General features: G+C 43.3%; 1 pseudogene; it reads right to left on the bottom strand.

Moving 5' to 3' along the window:
* Positions 1-10846: 10846 nt before the first annotated feature.
* LOC124002052 lies at positions 10847-21837 on the bottom strand (annotated as a pseudogene).
* Between the last annotated feature and the right edge of the window lie 246 nt (positions 21838-22083).

Genomic DNA, 22083 nt, shown 5'->3' with positions numbered 1-22083 from the left:
GGGGGGTGTGTCTCTGTGTCTGTTGTCAATGGAATGTAGCTTACATCAATAGGCTAAATTTAGCAGGCACTCACAAAGCAATGGGGACGTGGGGAGGCTATCAGAGAGAGAGAGCGATTGGGGCACCCGAACTGTGCCACCGGGCCCACACCGAGGGAGAGCTCTCCCGTCATGAGCACTTGTGTTTCCTGGAGCCTAGGAATGTCTAGGGAAGACATGACTCTGGAAGTGGTGTTGGAGGGCCGGTTGAAGGCACTCTTTCCTCTGGTCTAAAAAAAATATTTACAGTACCAGTTCTTTCTATTTTCTACAGCGTAGAATAATAGTGAAGACATCAAAACTATGAAATAACACATGTGAAATCATGTAGTAACCAGAAAAGTGTTAAACAAATCAATATATATTATATATTTTAGATTCTTCGAAGTAGCCATCCTTTGCCTTGATGATAGCTTTGCACACTCTTGGCATTCTTCAACCAACTTCATGAGGAATGCTTTTCAAGCAGTCTTGAAGGAGTTCCCACATATGCTGAGTACTTGTTGGCTGCTTTTCCTTCACTCCGCGGTCCAACACATCCCAAACCATCTCAATTGGGTTGAGGTCAGGTGATTGTGGAGGCCAGGTCATCTGACGCAGCACTCCATCAGTCTCCTTCTTGGTCAAATAGCCCTTACAAAGCCTGGAGGTGTGTTTGGTCATTGTCCTCTTGAAAAACAAATGATTGTCCCAACCAGATGGGATAGTCTATCTCTGCGGAATGCTGTGGTAGCCATGCTGGTTAAGTTTATTCTAAATAAATCACTGACAGTGTCACCAGCAAAACACCCCCACACCAAGCACCCCCACACCATGCTTCACGGTGGGAACCATACATGCAGAGATCATCCGTTTACCTACTCTGCGTCGCACAAAGACACAGCGGTTGGAACCAAAAATCTCAAATTTGGACACATCAGAGCAAAGAACAGATTTCCAACGGTCTAATATCCATTGTTCATGTTTCTTGGCCCAAGCAAGTCTCTTCTTCTTATTGGCGTCTTTTAGTAGTGTTTTTTTTCCAGCAATTTGACCATGAAGGCCTGTTTCACGCAGTCTCCTCTGAACAGTTGATGTTGAGATGTGTCTGTCACTTGCACTCTGTGAATCATTTATTTGGGCTGCAATCTGAGGCGGGTAACTCTAATGAGCGTATCCTCTGCAGCAGAGGTCTTCCCTTCCTGTGGTAGTCCTCTTTGAGAGGCAGTTTCATTATAGCGCTTGATGGTTTTCGCGACTGAAATATTCCGGATTGACTGACCTTCATGTTTTAAAGTAATGGTGGACTGTCTTTTGTCTTTGCTTATTTGAGCTGCTCTTGCCATAATATGGACTTTGTCTTTGTCACGACTTCTACCGAAGTCGATGCCTCCCCTTGTTCGGGCGATGCTCGGCCGTCTTTGTGTGGCATTGTTAATTCTGTTTCATGTTATGTGCACGTTAGTCTGTTGCGCTGGGTTATGTTAACCCAAATTGTTATTTCGTGTTTATTTTGCCGTGTGCTTTTGGTTCCCTAAATAAAAGTCTCCGTTGGCTACCCAATATCTGCTCTCCTGCACCTGACTCCCTTACAGCCATTTACGCATACCTGACAGAATACCACACCCATTATGGAGTCAGCAGAAGCAGGTACCTATGGTAGCGGAGTCGAGGAGCGGGTCCAGGAGCACACAGCTTTGATTCACCATCTCGGCACTGCCATGTACCGCGTCTGTCACACTAGGGTGGGCATTCTAACCAAAAGAGAATAAAAAGCCTCTCTATGGCCAGGGCGTGACAGAATGCTCCATCAGTCTTCCAAGCCTTTGCAGATGAGATTTTCAGGGACCTGCACGGGCAGAGTGTAGTGGTGTATATACAACTTGCAGACTTGTTTACGTGTTACTGTGCTTTTTGTTGCCAACCTTACTTTGCTACCTGACAACTTAAGGGTTTTACTTTTTAATTACCGTTTATATTTTGTTTTTCCCTCACTCAACTTTTTTTCATAAAACTTTTTCACTCCGGACGCTTTATCTGGACATGGTTCGTCAGGACTTGCAGCAGCCGAAGCTAAGTAGTAACATTAAATGATGCCTTCTAATTGCAGTCGCTGTACTCATAATATACAGGAGAACGATCGCCTTACTGTGAGGATAGCTGTGCTGCAAGCCCAGCTTCAGACGCAATCGTTAGGCAAGGGTAATTTGGTCCCGATTTAGTCCTGTCGTACATACCTAACACGTACGCTACGGTCACAAGATGCAGGCCTCCTAATTGTCCCTAGAATTTCTAAGCAAACAGCTGGAGGCAGGGCTTTCTCCAAAAGAGCTAAATTTTTATGGAATGGTCTGCCTACCCATGTGAGAGACGCAGACTCGGTCTCAACCTTTAAGTCTTTACTGAAGACTCACCTCTTCAGTGGGTCATATGATTGAGTGTGGTCTGGCCCAGGAGTGTGAAGGTGAACGGAAAGGCTCTGGAGCAACGAACCACCCTTGCTGTCTCTGCCTGGCCGGTTCCCCTCTCTCCACTGGGATTCTCTGCCTCTAACCTTATTACAGCGGCTGGTGCTCTCTCTAATTCTCTCTTTCTCTCTTTCTTTCTTTCTCTCTCTCGGAGGACCTGAGCCCTAGGACCATGCCTCAGGACTACCCGGCATGATGATTCCTTGCTGTCCCCAGTCCACCTGGCCGTGCTGCTGCTCCAGTTTCCACTGTTCTGCCTGCAGCTCTGTTCACCGCACGGGCTACCTGTCCCAGACCTGCTGTTTTCAACTCTCTAGAGACAGCAGGAGCGGTAGAGATACTCTTAATGATCGGGCTATGAAAAGCCAACTGACATTTACTCCTGAGTTGCTGAAGTGTTGCACCATCGACAACTACTGTGATTATTATTATTTGACCATGCTGGTCATCTACGAACATTTGAACATCTTGGCCATGTTCTGTTATAATCTCCACCCTGCACAGCCTGATGAGGACAGGCCACCCCTCATAGCCTGCTTTCTCTCTAGGTTTCTTCCTAGGTTTTGGCCTTTCTAGAGAGTTTTTCCTAGCCACCATGCTTCTACACCTGCATTGCTTGCTGTTTGGGGTTTTAGGCTGGATTTCTGTACAGCACTTTGAGATATCAGCTGATGTAAGAAGGGCTATATAAATACATTTGATTTGATATATTGATGACATTCTGATATAATCCGCTACACGAGCCGAGCATGTGTCCTTGGTGCGCAAGGTTCTTGGTCGACTGTTGGATCATGACCTGTACGGCAAGGCTGAGAAATGCCTGTTCTTCCAACAGTCCGTCTCCTTCCTAGGGTATCGCATTTCCACCTTAGGGGTGGAGATGGAGAGTGACCGCATTGCAGCCGTGTGTAATTTGCCAACTCCCACCACGGTAAAGGTTTTGGTCAGTTAGCGGCTCCCATTACCTCACTGCTGAAGGAGGGCCCGGTGCGCTTGCGGTGGTCAGCTGAGGCGGACAGGGCTTTTAGTCACCTGAGAGCTCTGTTTACCTCGGCTCCCATGCTGGCTCATCCGGATTCCTCTTTGGCGTTCATAGTGGAGGTGAATGCGTCTGAGGCTGGGATAGGAGCTGTTCTCTCTCAGCGCTTGGGTACGCCACCGAAGCTCCGCCCCTGTGCTTTCTTCTCATAGCAAAACTATGACGTGGGGGACCGGAAGTTGTTGACTGTCGTCAAGGCCTTGAAGGTGTGGAGACAGTGGCTTGACCACCGCAATCTGGAGTACATCCAGGCGTCGAGGAGAATGAATCCTCGCCAGGCAAGGTGGGCCATGTTCTTCACCCGTTTTGTTTTCACCCTTTCTTACAGACCAGGCTCCCAGAACGTTAAGGCAGACACATTGTCCCGGCTGTATGACACAGAGGAGCGGCCCATGGATCCCACTCCCATACTCCCATCCTCCTGCCTGGTGGCGCCATTAGTGTGGGAGCTGGATGTGGACATTGAGCGGGCATCACATGCAGAGCCCGCTCCCCCTCAGTTTCCAGCTGGGCGTCTGTACATTCCATCTGCTGTCCGCGACCGGCTGATCTATTGGGCCCTCACATCACCCTCCTCTGGTCATCCTGGGATCGGTTGGACGGTGCGCTGTCTTAGTGGGAAGTACTGGTGAACCATTTTAGCTAAGGACAAGAGGGTTTATGGTTCCTCCTGCTCGGTCTTTGCCCAGTGCAAGGCTCCTAGACACCTGCCCAGAGGTAAGTTACAACCCTTATCCGTTCCACAACGGCCGCGGTCGCACCTGTTGGGTGGATTCCTAACCGATCTTCAACGTTCACAGGGTAACACCACGATCGTGGTCATTGTGGATTGTTTTTCTAAGTCCTGTCAAGTCCTCCCTTTGCCCGGTCTCCCTACGGCCCTACAAACAGGCCCTGTTTACACACGTCTTCTGGCACTACGGGGTGCCTGAGGATAGAGTGTCTGATCGGGGTCCCCAGTTTACGTCAAGGGTCTGGAAGGTGTTCATGGAACGTCTGGGGGTCTCGGTCAGCCTTACCTCAGGTTTTCACCCCAGGTGGAAAGAGTTAACCAGGATGTGGGTAGGTTTCTGAAGGTTTTTTGCCAGGACCGGCCGGGGGAGTGGGCGGCATTTGTGCACTGGGCAGAGATGGCCCAGAACTCGCTCTGCCACTCCTCCACTAACCTTTCTCCCTTCCAGTGTGTATTGGGGTATCAGCCGGTTCTGGCTCCTTGGCATCAGAGTGAGACCGAGGCTCCTGCGGTAGATGACTGGTTCCGGCGTGCGGAAGAAACATGGGATGCCACGAAGGAGTGGCTTCGTAAGATGCATTTCAAGGTCCTGGAGTCTTTGGAGGGAGTTGAAAGTCTGTGTTGCCCCAAAACAACACTGCTCTAGAGGAGATCTGCATGGAGGAATGGGCCAAAATACCAGCGACAATGTGTGAAAACCTTGTGAAGACTTACAGAAAACGTTTGACCTCGGTCATTGCCAAAAAAGGGTATAAAACAAAGTATTGAGATAAACTTTTGTTATTGACCAAATAACTTTTTTGCCCCACTGTAAATATAAAAATATATGCAAAAATAAGACTCATAAATTTTAAAAAGAAGTAACAAAGACAAATAGAAACAAATACATTACCCATCCCTCAACACTGTGAACCAAGACTAAACCATTTAATCTCGGGGATACTGGTTTTTATATTATCATTTAATGATTTCTCACAAAACAGAAACAAATGCAACAGTATTATGAAAGAATTGTGGTTTATTTGGTAGCATTTCGCAGTGTGGCTTATTTTACTAATTGCACTAGTACTGTACAAAGTTAGTACTGTACAAAGATAGATTCCTCCGCTCCCCCTACCTCGGGCTTCCAGTGGGGAGACCTGAGGTCAACCTACCCCCCTGCCCCCCTCCCCATCTCGTACTTCTGAGTGGGAGACCTTCCCAGGCAGTAGCCTGCCTAGCTCACAAACTAGAATCAGGGCACCCACTCCGACAAGGTTAATTGACCCACTGTCCCACACGATGACATGATATCATTGACATGACGTGCAAATGAGCGATAGAAAACTGATCGCACAAACTTCACCGTCCCAAATTATTTTGTGTGGGCACTTATACCTAAACCCCCCGGCACTTATACCTAAACCCATGTCGCCTATACCTTCATCTCCCAATGCCTTATGCCATATTTTTAACATCTCAATTGTCAGTAGAAACCATTTACATTTACATTACATTTAAGTCATTTTGCAGACGCTGTTATCCAGAGCGACTTACAAATTGGTGCATTCACCTTATGACATCCAGTGGAACAGTCACTTTACAATAGTGCATCTAAATCTTAAAGGGGGGGGGGAGAGGGAATACTTATCCTATCCTAGGTATTCCTTAAAGAGGTGGGGTTTCAGGTGTCTCCGGAAGGTGGTGATTGACTCCGCTGTCCTGGCGTCGTGAGGGAGTTTGTTCCACCATTGGGGGGGCCAGAGCAGCGAACAGTTTTGACTGGGCTGAGCGGGAGCTGTACTTCCTCAGTGGTAGGGAGGCGAGCAGGCCAGAGGTGGATGAACGCAGTGCCCTTGTTTGGGTGTAGGGCCTGATCAGAGCCTGGAGGTACTGAGGTGCCGTTCCCCTCACAGCTACGTAGGCAAGCACCATGGTCTTGTAGCGGATGCGAGCTTCAACTGGAAGCCAGTGGAGAGAACGGAGGAGCGGGGTGACGTGAGAGAACTTGGGAAGGTTGAACACCAGACGGGCTGCGGCTTCTGGATGAGTTGAAGGGGTTTAATGGCACAGGCAGGGAGCCCAGCCAACAGCGAGTTGCAGTAATCCAGACGGGAGATGACAAGTGCCTGGATTAGGACCTGCGCCGCTTCCTGTGTGAGGCAGGGTCGTACTCTGCGGATGTTGTAGAGCATGAACCTACAGGAACGGGCCACCGCCTTGATGTTGGTTGAGAACGACAGGGTGTTGTCCAGGATCACGCCAAGGTTCTTGGCGCTCTGGGAGGAGGACACAATGGAGTTGTCAACCGTGATGGCGAGATCATGGAACGGGCAGTCCTTCCCCGGGAGGAAGAGCAGCTCTGTCTTGCCGAGTTTCAGCTTGAGGTGGTGATCCGTCATCCACACTGATATGTCTGCCAGACATGCAGAGATGCGATTCGCCACCTGGTCATCAGAAGGGGGAAAGGAGAAGATTAATTGTGTGTCGTCTGCATAGCAATGATAGGAGAGACCATGTGAGGTTATGACAGAGCCAAGTGACTTGGTGTATAGCGAGAATAGGAGAGGGCCAAGAACAGAGCCCTGGGGGACACCAGTGGTGAGAGCGCGTGGTGAGGAGACAGATTCTCGCCACGCCACCTGGTAGGAACGGCCTGTCAGGTAGGACGCAATCCAAGCGTGGGCCGCGCCGGAGATGCCCAACTCGGAGAGGGTGGAGAGGAGGATCTGATGGTTCACAGTATCGAAGGCAGCCGATAGATCTAGAAGGATGAGAGCAGAGGAGAGAGAGTTAGCTTTAGCAGTGCGGAGCGCCTCCGTGATACAGAGGAGAGCAGTCTCAGTTGAATGACTAGTCTTGAAACCTGACTGATTTGGATCAAGAAGGTAATTCAGAGAGAGATGGCGGGAGAGCTGGCCAAGGACGGCACGTTCAAGAGTTTTGGAGAGAAAAGAAAGAAGGGATACTGGTCTGTAATTGTTGACATCGGAGGGATCGAGTGTAGGTTTTTTCAGAAGGGGTGCAACTCTCACTCTCTTGAAGACGGAAGGGACGTAGCCAGCGGTCAGGGATGAGTTGATGAGCGAGGTGAGGTAAGGGAGAAGGTCTCCGGAAATGGTCTGGAGAAACCACATTTGTTTAAGCATGTCAGCCATATCAGCTATGTTTTTTGTAAAGGCAGCATATGAGGCTGAATGAACTGTTTTGCTGCCAGACAAGGCTCCGCTGATAGCCAGGTGTAGCGGTTGTAACTCCAAGATGTTCAAAAGAAAGCTCTGCTGTTGGGACAGCTTTATATAGGTCCTCAAGGTTTGTGTAGACCATTTGTCACCATTAGAGTGCAATACATGTATTGTTTAGTTGTGTTGTGTAGTGGCTTTGCTGGCATGCATCTAAAAAAAATTGGGGAGTTTCCCCCACCAAGATTTACATGTTAAAATCGCCACTGTAGAGAAACCTATTTTTAACACTGTATTGTAGCAACCAAGCAAACAACTTAGCGGGAGTAATGTTACAGAAATGACTGTATGTTCATGGGGCTTCTAAGATAAGTGCTGTCAGGATTAGAGGTTGACCAATTATGATTTTTTAATGCCGATACCGATACTGATTATTGGAGGACCAAAAAAAGCCGATACCGATTAATTGGACGATTTTTAAAATGTATTTGTAATAATTACAATGACAACAAGACTGAGTGAACAATAAAAATCCATTTAAAATCAAATAAATAATGAAACATTTTCAATTTGGTGTAAATAATGCAGTAACAAAGTGTTGGAGAAGAAAGTAAAAGTGCAATAAGTGCCATGTAAAAAAGCTAACGTTTTAGTTCCTTGCTCAGAACATGAGAACATATGAAAGCTGGTGGTTCCTTTTAACATGAGATTTCAATATTCCAAGGTAAGTGGTTTTAGGTTGTATTTAATATAGTATTTATAGGACTATTTCTCTCTATACCATTTGTATTTCCTATTCCTTTGACTATTCTTATAGGCACTTTAGTATTGCCAGTGTAACAGTATAGCTTCCGTTCCTCTCCTCGCCCCTACCTGGGCTCGAACTAGGAACACATCGATAACAGCCACCCTCAAAGCAGCGTTACCGATGCAGAGCAAAGGGAACAAGTCTCAGAGCGAGAGTCTCAGAGCTAGTGACGTTTGAAACGCTATTAGCGAGCACCCCGCTAACTAGCTAGCCATTTCACATCGGTTACACCAGCCTAATCTCAGGGGTTGATTGGCTTGAAGTCATAAACAGCTCAATGCTTGAAGCACAGTGAAGAGCTGCTGGCAAAACGCTTGGAAGTGCTGTTTGAATGAATGCTTAAGAGCCTGCTGCTGCCTACCACCACTCAGTCAGACTACTCTATCAAATATCAAATCATAGACTTAACTATAACATAATAACACACAGAAATACGAGCCTTTGGTCATTAATATTGTCGAATCCGGAAACGATCATTTTGAAAACAAAACGTTTATTATTATCGCATATACCCTGACTCTGCGTGCAATGAACACAAGAGAAGTGACACAATTTCACCTGGTCAATATTGCCTGCTAACTTGGATTTCTTTAAGCTAAATATGCAGGTTTAAAAATATATACTTCTGTGTATTGATTTTAAGAAAGGCATTGGTGTTTATGGTTAGGTACACGTTGGAGCAATGACAGTCCTTTTTCCACGAATGCGCACCGCATCGATTATATGCAATGCAGGAAATGCTAGATAAACTAGTAATATCATCAACCATGTGTAGTTAACTAGTGATTGATTGATTGATTGATTGATTGGTTTTTATAAGATAAGTTTAATGCTAGCTAGCGACTTACCTTGGCTTCTTATTGCATTTGCGTAACAGGCAGGCAGCTCGCGGAGTGCAATGTAAAGCAGGTGGTTAGAGCATTGGACTAGTTAACTGTAAGGTTGCAAGATTGAATCCCGAGCTGACAAGGTAAAAATATGTCATTCTGCCCCTGAACAAGGTAGTTAACCCACCGTTCCTAGGCCGTCATTGAAAATAAGAACGTGTTCTTAACTGACTTGCCTAGTTAAATAAAGGTGTAAAAAATACATATATATATATATATATATATATTTACTTATTTTTATGAAGACTTGAAATCGGCCCTAATTAATCGGCCATTCCGATTAATCGGTCGACCTCTAGTCAAGATACTAAATAATTTATCTTCATAGTGCTGCCAAGAAACAAACTTACTGCTTGAATTGTCTCACTACTTCTGAAATGATTGGTTCTTCTCATGTTATTCAATCCTAATACAGACTTGTTGTCAGCTATCGGGGGGATTTGTGTCAATAGATTTTAATATGAAAACATTCAGTGTAAAAATGAAACTACAAAAGTACACTGAACAAAAATATAAACGCAACACGTAAAGTGCTGGTTCCATGCTTCATGAGCTGAAATAAAAGATCCCAGAAATGTTCCGTACGTACAAAAATCATATTGATCTCAAATTGTGTGCACTAATTTGTTTACATCGCTGTTAGTGAACATTTTAGCCTCCAAATAATCCATCCACAGGTGTGGCATATCAAAAAGCTGATTAAACAACATGATCATTACGCAGGTTCACCTTGTGCTGGGGACAATAAAAGGCCACTCTAAAATGTGCAGTTTTGTCACACAACACAATGCCACAGATCTCTCAAGTTTTGGGGGAGCGTGCAATTGGCATGCTGACTCTAGGAATGTCCACCAGAGCTGTTGCCAGAGAATTATATGTTTATTTCTCTACCATAAGCTGCCTCCAAAGTTGGTCTTTCTGTCTGTAATAAAGCCCTTTTGTGGTGAAAAACTCATTCTGATTGGTGGGCCTATGGGTGGGCCTATGCCCTCCCAGGCCCAGTCACGTGAAATCCATAGATTAGGGCCTAATTTATTTATTTAAATAGACACATTTCATTATATGAACTGTCCCTGAAAACTCTTTGAAATTGATGCATGTTGCGTTTATATGTTTTATCACTATAGAATTAAATGGTTAGGGTGTCATTTGGCTCTCTTCACACCTAACAAAAATGTATGACAGTGAGACTCAGTTTTTAGCTTTTTCTCATATTTAAAATTGTAACTTTCTCTTTTCGACATCATTTACATTGTGTAAAGTCATTTTCACATACAATTTTATTTGAGTATGAATCGTCTCCCACTGTTCATCTCCCACTAGTCATCTCCCAATAGCTCAGTCTGTGATTATGTAACCATCACTTTGGTTACTATTCCCTGGATGGACCTGTGGAGATGCTTTGTGACAGATGTCAAAGCAATAACCTGACATGTTAGCAAAACAAACACTTTAGCTGCAGTGGAGTGTACACTTTATAAGTTTATAAGTTTATAATTTTTTTTATAAGTACTCTCTCTACTAACTCTCCACATTCCACTCCATTTCTATACATGTATCTAATATATTCATATATATGTTATTGGTATTCAGAAATGGTTTGTTTCTCAACGAATTCAGCATACCAAACATTTTGAATGGATAAAAAAAAAGTCCAATATGTAAGAAACATTTCACAAATCCTGCATATCTTACATACATGTTCGTTAAATTAAACGTCAGAGGCACGGCGCACTCGACAACGTGAACGTTTTATTGGAAGAGTGCAATATTTATCTTCAGTGCTGCAACAAATTAACAACACAATCAAGTGATAAAAGTGACCATATCTTCAACACATTCACAGTCCATATTATATGAAAGTGTAACACATTTCACATGCCTTTCACAGAAGTGCCAAACCAATCACAGAAACGTCAACCTCTTCAATGACGTGGTCTTGAATATAGTGTATGACTATGTTTGGCAAACTGACTGAATTATATGAATAAAAACACTGTTCATTTGATATATTTCAGCAATAAAATCAGACATTTGAATGATTATTTTAAGACATTTCTAAACTTCCTTAATTTTCATAGTAACATAAGGGATTGTCTGAACGTGAACATGAATATTGATTGTTTTCATCAGCATGTGCACTTGGTACTTGCTATCTAACCTGCTACACATGCTATTGTGCATATTACACAAACCATCAAGGAACCCTAGCACTACATTTGAAATCCAATTCACTGTATTTCTATTTTTAGATGTTACCGCTTACATCACGTACTGTTACAGTACTCAATACATTTTCCAATTTAGTTTTCATACTATGTGGAAAATAAAACATGTAAGGTTCATATAGGTTCAACACATCTAACTTTCCTTTCCCGGCCACCTGTCATTTTCTCACTCATCACCTTGCGCACCTCTTACTTTTAGAGGTGAATCAATGTAAAACACGTGCAAATAAATAATAGGCCTATCATGTATCCATTTCTACAAATGCATAAAACTTGTTTTGAATTTGAACTTTTCTGGTACAGAACATCCAATGGAACATACATTAGAACATATTATACATGTGTGTGAATGCACTTCACTGATCAGAATTATAGTAGAGAATGAGATACTAATTATTTGCCCCCCTGTGGCCACGGGACAGTACTTTTTTCCAGAAATGAAAACCTTTAAAGCTTGAATCCATAGTGGTGAAACTGCCACGTCCGTTTGCAATTTTGCAACAACTACATTAACACTGTTTTTGCGTTCATGACACTATACCCCTCTTTAAAAAAGAAGCACCACATTGATTCAATTGTTAATTATAATATGCTGGCCCTATTGATTACATATGTACATCCAATTACATTTTCTACGTTTGTTCTTACAGTGTTTTTTTGCAGTGCAGTGTTTTGTTGCGTATGTCATCTAGCTGAGGATGTACAGATAGCTGTGCGAGATTACCTTCTCATAGTTGTGCGTGGTAACGTAGCGTAGAGGGACTGACACGGGTGGCCTGGGCCTCGACCCATATGTCCAACGGTAGCACTCACCCATGACCACAGTGGCTGGGCCTGTCTGAAGGGAGGCCCGTAAACAGGGGCAGAGGTCAAACTCATAGACCTTGTATGCATTGCTGGGGGTGGAGCATGATAGTAACCACCACTGACACTGGGGGCGTCCAATGACACCTTGCGCTTCCGTTCGTCCGGAGGTTCCGGAAGAGATCGTTGGTTGGCGGCGGAGTTGACTTTAGTGGAGATGGACTGAGGGAAGTTCTGGAATCGGAAGGCATCGTCCACCAGACCCAGGGGGCTCCGGGAGGCAGCCTCCCAAGTGCTGGGGGGCTTGAGGGTGACTTTTTCCTGCAAGGTCTGTCTCCCGAGAGATGGATGGAACACAGGGGTGGTCACAGGGGACATAGATGACTGTGAGGGCATGTAGGACATGGGGCACATCCGTCTGGGTAGGGACAGAGAGTAGCTTCTGCCAAGACCCTGGGAGAAAAGGACATTGTACTTGATTGATGTGAATCTGCTATCATAAAGCGTACTGTACACACTGGGGCTCAGGGTCAAAATATAAAATACCAAAAGTAATGTAATGCACATGTATTCATGAGGCACTAAATAAATGTGTTCATGACACTGTATCCCTCTGTTTCCAACCGACAATAGTTCTATACAACTTGCTTTGGCCTGGAATGCTTGAGCAGAAAGGAGAGAAGATTCCTCATCCAGTGCAGTAAGGTGATTCATTTTGCAGTCCAATAAAACACACACACACACACACACACAGTGTCAGAGGGCATTGCCTCCCGTGAAAGAGCAGGATATCCACTTTCAATCTCTTCATATGGACACAGGCCAATTCTACTAAACTGGGTGTTCATCACCATCCATGACCTTTTCCCATGATTATTGCTATTTGTTTCACAACATAGAAGTCATATCACTCTCTCATACAGTAGCATTGTGGCCTGGAGATGAATGCCTATAAACAATCACAGTAGTGAACAGGCCCTCAAACCTGATGATGCATTATCACTGCACATTTTTTTCAGTGTTCATGTTCCAAACATAGCTGGGTGACGTAATGGGGTCGTTTCTCCTTAAAATACATGAGTCCCCTTGGCTAATTAAGACCAATGGCTGGGAAGAGGGTTTGTTTTCAGCACTTACCTTTGGCAGGGGTTGATCTTATCGGGTCTCTGCTTAGCAGAGCTAACTTTTTGAAAGGGATAGCATGTTTTAAAGATGATGAGTCTGAGCTATATTTGGAAACGGTGAGCCCTTTGCTCATAGCAGGTCTCCATGCAAACTTTGGGTTTCAGCAAATACCTGTTTAGTGGACAGTAACACATTGCCTTAGTAGCACATTGCCTTAACAAGTCATTGAAAACATAAACCTGCAAAAGTGTCTTAAACAGGTGGAAAGGACTTTATCATGATTGTTTTTAACCAGACATTGCTTAAGCTACCATGAATTGGCAACATTAGCAAATACATAGGCAACATTAAAATAGAAGAGGTATTACAATATGAGTGTGTGGTACAATAATTCAAGCGTGATTCATTCATAAAAGAAAACGTTGCAAGAGTCCATGCAGTAGTAATAAAATATAAAAACATACACAGTGAAAGGGAGATATTTAATAGCAAGATTGTGCTACGAAACGTGCAATATACAATGGAACACATAAAAGAGGAACAATAAACGTAACAAAGGACAGAAAAGGTCAAGTCAGCAATCTCATTGGAAATTACAAAAGATTATTTGTAACATATATCAATTAACCTGAACATAAAACATGTTTGATTAAGTGTTCAAATGAATATGTTGATAAAAACCACTAAGTGACTGGCCATAATTGACAATAAAATACAAAATTCCACATTGTAAACAACACAAAGATGTAGTGGGGGCTTTAAAAATATAATTAGGAAAAGCTTTGAGCTGTATCACACTATTAAATATGGTTTGGAATGAGACTGGAGGAATTGTAAGAGGTCTGCATCCAAATATACTATATCCAAATATAGTGCCTATTATTGTTATTATTATATCTCTTCTAATCATAGTCATCATAAAAGTATGAACAAACCCCCCTGTTTTTATGTTAGGCACTATCATTGCTATCATTTTGCATACATTTTGACTAGCCTCCAACCTACCCACACTGTTTAACATTTCCATTACTGTTGCAATAATGATAATGGTGGTGTCATGTGGTCATGACACCACTGGTGAATACAGGCTACCCTAAACATAAATTAATTTACACAAAAAAAGGCGAGGCAAGGCACCATAGACAAACTAGAAACTTCAGCCAAGGAGGGGACTTTTTTGTTGAATTCTTCCTCTTATGCCTAATGGGTATAGAACTTTCCCCTGCTAGTATCTGTATCTTCACTAATGATCTAGCGCTGCAGACAACAATATAGCAGCTACCCCGACTTGCTAAACTGTGTATCAATAGATAGCAAAATTAGCTAACTAGCTTCATTGGCAAACACTACATTGGTATTAGCAGTAGCTAACATTAGCTTCATTCATAGCTTCATTAACAACACCTGCAATAGTCACTCATTCTCAATAGTTTCTCATTCTGAAACACTCATGTACAGCTAGTCTCTAATTTCATTGTTTTACAAGCTATGAAGCAAACAGATAGCTTTATGAAGTTGAAGTGGGGCGTTAACTCAAGCAAAAGAGGTAGATCGAGGCAGGGTGGCAGAGTGGCCAATTAATGATAACAACCATATGCAGTGATACCTACTGAAATATTTTATCTGTATAAAAGCACTGGTATAACACAGGTTGTTGGTCTGGAAAATGACTTCCATAAGACAAAGACAGAGGCATTTGTTTTCTCATGTTAATTTACTATACATCTAAATGTTCTGCAATTTGTAAAAAAAATGTGTAAAGCTAGAGAGAGGAACATAATGAAAATGCATTCATTGGTTTCCCTTGTTGACCTGTCATGCATAATGTATATTCTTTAAATAATAATTATAATAATTAATTGTTTAGTTTTACTGTTCTAAGTTGTCATGTAAAATGTTTTGTGATGGATTTGCATACTACCGTATGTATAGTAGAAAGTAAGAAGATATAGGGTGACAGTTTGACACTGCAACAATGCAGAGATATTACCAAAAATAAGTATATTATTTGAAATACTTGGCAGGACACATCTAATTTAATTTAAACCATTTTAAATAAATGGTGCTTTAGAAATGGTAAGAAATGGTGTATCATCTCTGCATGTTCTGCAACATCAAAATGGGGCAGTGGGTTGGGACTAATGTTGCAGAATGACATGCCTCCACTGTTTGGTTGTTACCCCTTGCTTTTTGGCACAAAATGTAGGCCGAGGAGCCATTTGAATGGTACCTCTAGAGAGGACATCAGCATCAAAGGGTATAGAAGACATAGATTCTGAGTTGACACTGAGAGATAGCTGATGGGGAGTGCTTGTGGGTATAGGGCAGTGGGTGCTTGGAGCTTGGGTAGCTTTTTTGGGGATATCATGCAGAGCAGGTGAATCATTATGCTTACAGTACAGTTGCTTGCTAAATGGGAGTGGTTCACTTGACTGTGTAGATTGACAGCCGAAGGGGTATAGGACACTCACCGATCTAGTAGACTTAGCAGGAGCTATGGGCTTGCATGGTTGGTTTGCTGGGGGAAGATCATGGGCAGCGTAAAGAGAAATGCCAAAGGCAGGTCTAGGGCTGACAACAGGGGCAGGTTTAGGGCTCAATGGTGGGTTTGACTCAGGGGTTGGGATGGAAGCCATTTTGAGGCTAGGTCTAAGGCCTTCAGCCTCAGTGCCTACGTTATATCTAAAGAGTGATGAGTCCAGCTGGTAAGGCTGATGTTTCAAGACATCTAGGGCATCCAGGTGCTTGTGGGGTGGTGGTTTTGTTTTCGCCTTGGTCTTTGGCTTGATTTTTGGACTTGTTGAAGGTGGCTGCTTAGCTCCTGCAGGGGGATAGCAAGGAGCATGACGGGGATTGTATGACAAAGGAGATGGGGCTCGGACGTTGGATGAGTATCTCCAAGCACCTGGAAAGGAGGTGGTGGGGGAAGGAGACTTTGCTTTGTTGGCCTGAACTGTTTTGGCGTCCACCACATATTTCTCCATACGGGTCTTCCTCTTGGCAAAGAGTTCGGCACCTCTTCCCCTCAGAGTTGGACCATTTATGGCTGGACTTACATGGCCCTCAGAGATGTGACCCATTGGAGATGTAGACGGTGCCTTGGCTGCGTGGCTGTAAGAGATCTCTTGTTGGGGTGGGCAAGATTCCACCAAAGGATTTGGGGACTTATACTTTGAGACTGTGGGTTGGCGAGGTGCCGTGTGATTTGGGTTTGGGGCCTGAATACTCACTGGGTACCGCGATGGCTGTGGACTCCAGCTATTCATGGTTGGCTGAAGTTGAGAGGGTGATGTTGAGTTGGCTGGTGCCCCGGTGCTCATTGGTGGCTGCGGTCGTGCCTGAGTTTGGGGTGGTTCACGGAGGTTCACCATTTGCTGAGGCAAAAGCCAGTCTTGTTGTTTGAAGTATTGCTGAGGAGGAGCCCCCACTGGACTTGGGAAAGATGCTGGGATTGGACTCCTTGCCGGGTGAAGTAGCACATTTGAAGAACTCTCCTTCAGCCATGGTAGACAGGCTGGGTTGATGCTAGGCTTTGGTGCAACAGGTGGGGGATACTTGTGCTTGACTGTTCGGTGTTGCATAAAGTTGCATGCCTCAGCACCAAGACTAAAGTAGTCTTCCTCTTCTCCTGACTCAATGTATGATATTCTTTCCCCTTTGTTTTGAATATAGGCATTGGATGCTTGATCAGAGGATGCTCTATTAGCACGTCTTCTTTTTGAGTCTAGTAGGATGCCAGTCTTGATTGCTGGTACAGATATGCGTTCATCACGCGACGCTATGAAGTCCCCAGTTGGGGACCAGACCTTTGGGACTGTGTGTATAGGGACTGATACCTTGAATTTGAGTTCATGATGCTTCACTGGACTAGTGACACCACTAAGAGGAGAAAATGGGATAGGAACTCTGTTTTGGGATCCCAAGAAGGGCTTCGCTGTTCTGTTGGGCACACGAGGCTTTGGTATGGCACTAGATAGGTGGTTGGGCATTCTGTTCATCATGTGAGCACATTGTTGCACCTCCTGTTGGTTTTCTTTGCCCTGCAGTTGTTGATTGCCATGAGCATGATTGGATTGCACGTAAGTTTCATCCATTTTGTAAGACTTGTGCAGTTCTGTGTCTTCAAGCTCTACAATACCTTCGCCTGGTAAGCCTTTGCACCGCATTTCCTCGTGCTCTAAGGCAATCTCATCCATCCTCTGGCGGCGCTGCGCAAACATTGCCACGCCCTTGCCTCTTGTCTCTGGCAGTCGCTCCATCTCTTCCAGCTGCTGAAATATGTTGGCTATTCCAAGGTTCTCCTAGTTTAAATTGACGTCTCGTTCTTGTACATTCATTGAGTAGTCTTCTTCAAGTTCTGAATAATCTTTAGTGGTCAAAGGAAACCTGACCGTTTTGCCGTCTTCACGTTCTATGTCTTCGTCGCTTTTGTCGTCAAACTGGTGCTAACCTGTCCCATAGCTGACAAGTGTATAATTCTTAACCCTTTGCCACTGTTTCTTGAACATCAACACCCCTCTGTTTCTGGGATTTGGTGCATCGGTCAACAGCCAAAGCAATGCTTTTAGACTTGGCTTCCTTCACCTGCCTGTCTGACTGGCTCTTGCTCTGTCTGGGCCCTGGAGGGGAGATATGAGGAGAGAGGACAGAGATAAAAAGAGAGAGAATTTATCAATGCAATGTAAGTACATAAACTATAATTTTTTGCTACCTCAGAATGATGCATATGTAATGTCAGGAGGTATCACATGAAGTACCCCACATAAAGGACATTACAAGAGCACTGTCTACCCATTTCAAATGATCTGTCCTGAGAATGTCATCAACCGATTACTTTTAGGGTGTAGCTTTCTCAATTGCCATTTAAGTTACAGTACATTCGGAATGTATTCAGACCCCTTCACCTTTTCCACATTTTGTTACGTTACAGCCTTATTCACATAATACCCCATAACGACAAAGCAAAAACTGTGTTTTAGACATTTTTGCAAATCTATTACAAATAAAATACTGAATATCACATTTAAATATATATTCAGACCCTTTACTCAGTACTTTGTTGAAGCACCTTTGGCAGTAATTACAGCCTTGAGTCTTCTTAGGTATAATGCTACAAGCTTGGCACACTTTCTTCTCTGCAGATCCTCTCAAGCTCTGTCAGGTTGGATGGGGAACGTCGCTGCACAGCTATTTTCAGGTGTCTCCAGAGATGTTGGATGTGACAATTGGCATTCAGGGCAAAGAGTTCAATCTTGATTTCATCAGACCAGAGAATCTTGTTTCTCATGGTCTGAGAGTCCTTTAGGTGCCTTTTGGCAAACTCCAAGCAGGCTTTCATGTGACTTTTACTTGGGAGTGGCATCCGTCTGGCAGACCTGCAGAGATGGTTGTCCTTCATGAAGGTTCTCCCATCTCCACAGAGAAGCTCTGTCAGAGTGACCATCGGGTTCTTGGTCACCTCCCTGACCAAGGCCCTTCTCCCCTGATTGTTCAGTTTGGCTGTGCGGCCAGGTCGAGGAAGAGTCTTGGTGTTTCCAAACTTCTTCCATTTAAGAATGATGGAGGTCACTGTTTTCTTGGGGACCTTCAATGCTGCAGACATTTTTTGGTACCCTTCCCCCGATCTGTTCCTCGACACAATCCTGTCTCGGAGCTCTACGGACAATTCTTCAATTTTGCTCTGACAGGCACTGTCAACTTTGGAACCTTATATAGACAGGTGTGTGCCTTTCCAAATCATGTCCAATCAATTTACCACTGTTGGACACCAATCAAGTTGTAGGAACATCTCAAGGATGATCAATGGAAACAGCAAACGGTCTGAATACTTATGCAAAAATGTCTAAAAACCTGTTTTCGCTTTGTCATTATGGTGGATTGTGTGTAGATTGATGAGGGAAAACAATAATTTAATCAATTTTATAATAAGGCTGTAACATAACAAAGTGAAGGGGTCTGAATACTTTCCGAATACATTGTACATGGGGTTAGCTGCAGAATATAATGGATATCGAATAGAAATATCTATTCAACTTAGTTGCTTCTGACTTGATGATCTCAGCACCTATGGTAAATCTAGCCTTTTTTGTCTTGAATTGAATTGGTATGGTTCACATATCATCCTTTGCCCTTCTGCAAAACAGTTAGTGTTTATAAATATCATGCTAATATCATGACAGCCTACATGATTCATGAGGAAAGGAATTTGGAGACAGACAACTTTGGAAGTCACTTTCCAAACAACGAGCTCCATTATTTCATTATTTATTTCAAATCATTCAAACATTAATGGCCAATATTGTAGAATAACCTTTTTCTTCATAATATTTAGACCTAACTCCAAAATAAAGGAAAAAAATAGAGCCAGAGATTTGAAGTTTAATTCCAGACCTATTTATTATCTTGTTACGATGGCTGATGACAAATGGCTCGTATTGTATTATAGCAAACACTTCAATTTACTTGAAGCTTCCACCCTAAGGTCTACAGAACACTGTCGTCTATTGATGTGATGGATGTCATGTAAACTGACTACACAGTTGAAGAAAACCCCATTATAGCTACCTAGCCAATTACATGTGGCTTATATAAAGAGGGTCAGTCTAGTAATACTTTTAAATAGTCATATTATAAGTAGAAAACTAATACAAATAATAGAAATATGATACTTTTTAAGTTCGATTTTAGTCCGTTGACATTTTGAATTTATTTTATTTTATCCGAAGAGCTGTAAAGTTTTTATAGTGTCCACTAGAGGATGTTAATATATGTATTTTTGCTGACAGATATATCCAATTTACATATTAGGATTTGCAACATTAGACAACAGACACAACCTGTAAATATTACAACTTTCATCTTTACATTAAAATAATATGTTACTTACTATACTCCTACATTGTCGCTAAATTAATACTTTAAATGTTGAAAGGGATGTTCAGTATTATACTATACAGTAACTAAAAATCTATGGAAGTAATGGCAGCATGCATGCAGTGCCTGTTAAAATGTTCACAGCCAAATCAACTTTAATCAACGTAGTTATTTGGTTTAAAGTTACTTAAAGGTGATCCCGTTTTTTTAACATGCACCACATGCCCCCATCACTCCCATTGTTTTCAGCTAGCGCTGGCTAAAGTTAGCTGACGTTTAAAGAAAACCGAACCAAGGATTAATGTCTTTTTCCTGGGCTATAGACTACTTTCAGGATGAGGAACCATCTAACGTTATATTTTAAAATACTTCTCCTTTAACTCTTCAAATAAGTTACTGTTAAATGTCTTGAAGCACCAATTTATGTTTGGTCAATCTGATTTATCCATGTTTTTCTGTTATTGTCCATCTGCCAGTGTTGTAGACTGAATGAACTCAAATTATTTATTGCATTTGATATAGTTGAGGCTTTACTTGGAGGATTAAACTAAAAAGAATAACAATGTATAAACACATAATGACACTTTGTGTTCATTTAAAATAATATTTATCAAAACATCTGACCCCATTTAAAAAGTCAAATTTAATAATAAATATAGAGTTTGCATGGTTTTTGCAACAAACTGTTTGCTTTGTGCATATAACATACATTGACAGCAAATCCAATGAGGGTAAACATTCACCATAGTCGGACAGCTACTTTTAATGTGCTTTAATTTCAGTATCGCCTGGACCTGCAGACTCTGCAACTGTGTACTTTTATTTTTAGGTCCACATTGCAAGATGCAATAAAAGCACTCATTTTAGAGCTAACTTAGGGGGGTCTCTGAGGCAAGGAAAGTGAGGAGCTAACTTTCCATTACACAGTCAAGGCTAATGGTTTGAAAAGGGATCGGGTGTCAAGCCAGGATGACACATGGTGGTGTCCGTCAAATTCCCTTCTGCCAGTCTCATCAGAGGCATGGTCGTATTTTATTCTGATCCACACAGACTATTAAATGCACAGGAGAGTCAGCCTGTATGCCCACTTCCAATAAGCCTTCATCCCAGCAGTCATGCCCTTTAGTCCAAATTCAAACATTGCATCATTATCTATTTTGCTTTATAAACGTCACTGTACTTTGTGGCAGCAATAACAGTAGTTCCTTTACAATACAAATAACATGATTTAAGTGACTACAAGCCAATTATATTTGACATGCCTTTTCTTTTCAAATGGTTGTATTAAAATAACATTTCTAACATTGTTTTATTTCATTATAAGCCAAATGCAACACAGAGAAAATTACCCCATAGTTTTGAGTTGCACAGATTTACATTGGTACTCGATCTACAGTAAATGAATGACGGGTTGGAGGGAGGAGGAGGGTGGCTACTTACGTGCGTGCCTCACCCTGTGTCTGCTGGGACTGGGGAGATCTCTCTCAGACGCAGAGTCCCACTCCTCTGCCTGCTCAGCACCCTGCGCTGAAATTCCAAAGGATAGATAAGCAGGAGGTGTTTTGCGGTGCCCTCCTTCTTCCGGAGACTCAACACTCCCATTCCCCCTGGCCCCAGTCCCAGAGCCCAGCCTCCTGTCGTCCCCCCTGGGTTGCCCATGGGTAAGAGTTAGGGTCATCTAACTCTGGCCAATGGAGGAAGCGGAGGTGGACCGTTGGAATGATATTTGACACAAGTTGGGGTTCGGGGCGGGGGCTTGTGGGGTCTTTGGGGGAGTCGGTGAAGGGGTGCTTGAGTAGAATTCGGCATAGGAGACCTCGGATTCTGCCGGGTTGACGCTACATGGCCCCTGTGATAAAGTGTCTATTTCTTGGCTTCTGCTGGGGCTCAGTCCCCTGACCGGGCTACATTCTTCCGGGCTGTAGTCGGAGGGTGGTCT

The sequence above is a fragment of the Oncorhynchus gorbuscha genome, linkage group LG17, assembly GCF_021184085.1.
Source record: "Oncorhynchus gorbuscha isolate QuinsamMale2020 ecotype Even-year linkage group LG17, OgorEven_v1.0, whole genome shotgun sequence".
NCBI classification, from domain to species: domain Eukaryota; kingdom Metazoa; phylum Chordata; class Actinopteri; order Salmoniformes; family Salmonidae; genus Oncorhynchus; species Oncorhynchus gorbuscha.
Note: the sequence above shows the minus strand (reverse complement) of the source record. Positions and strands in the feature narration are given on the sequence as shown.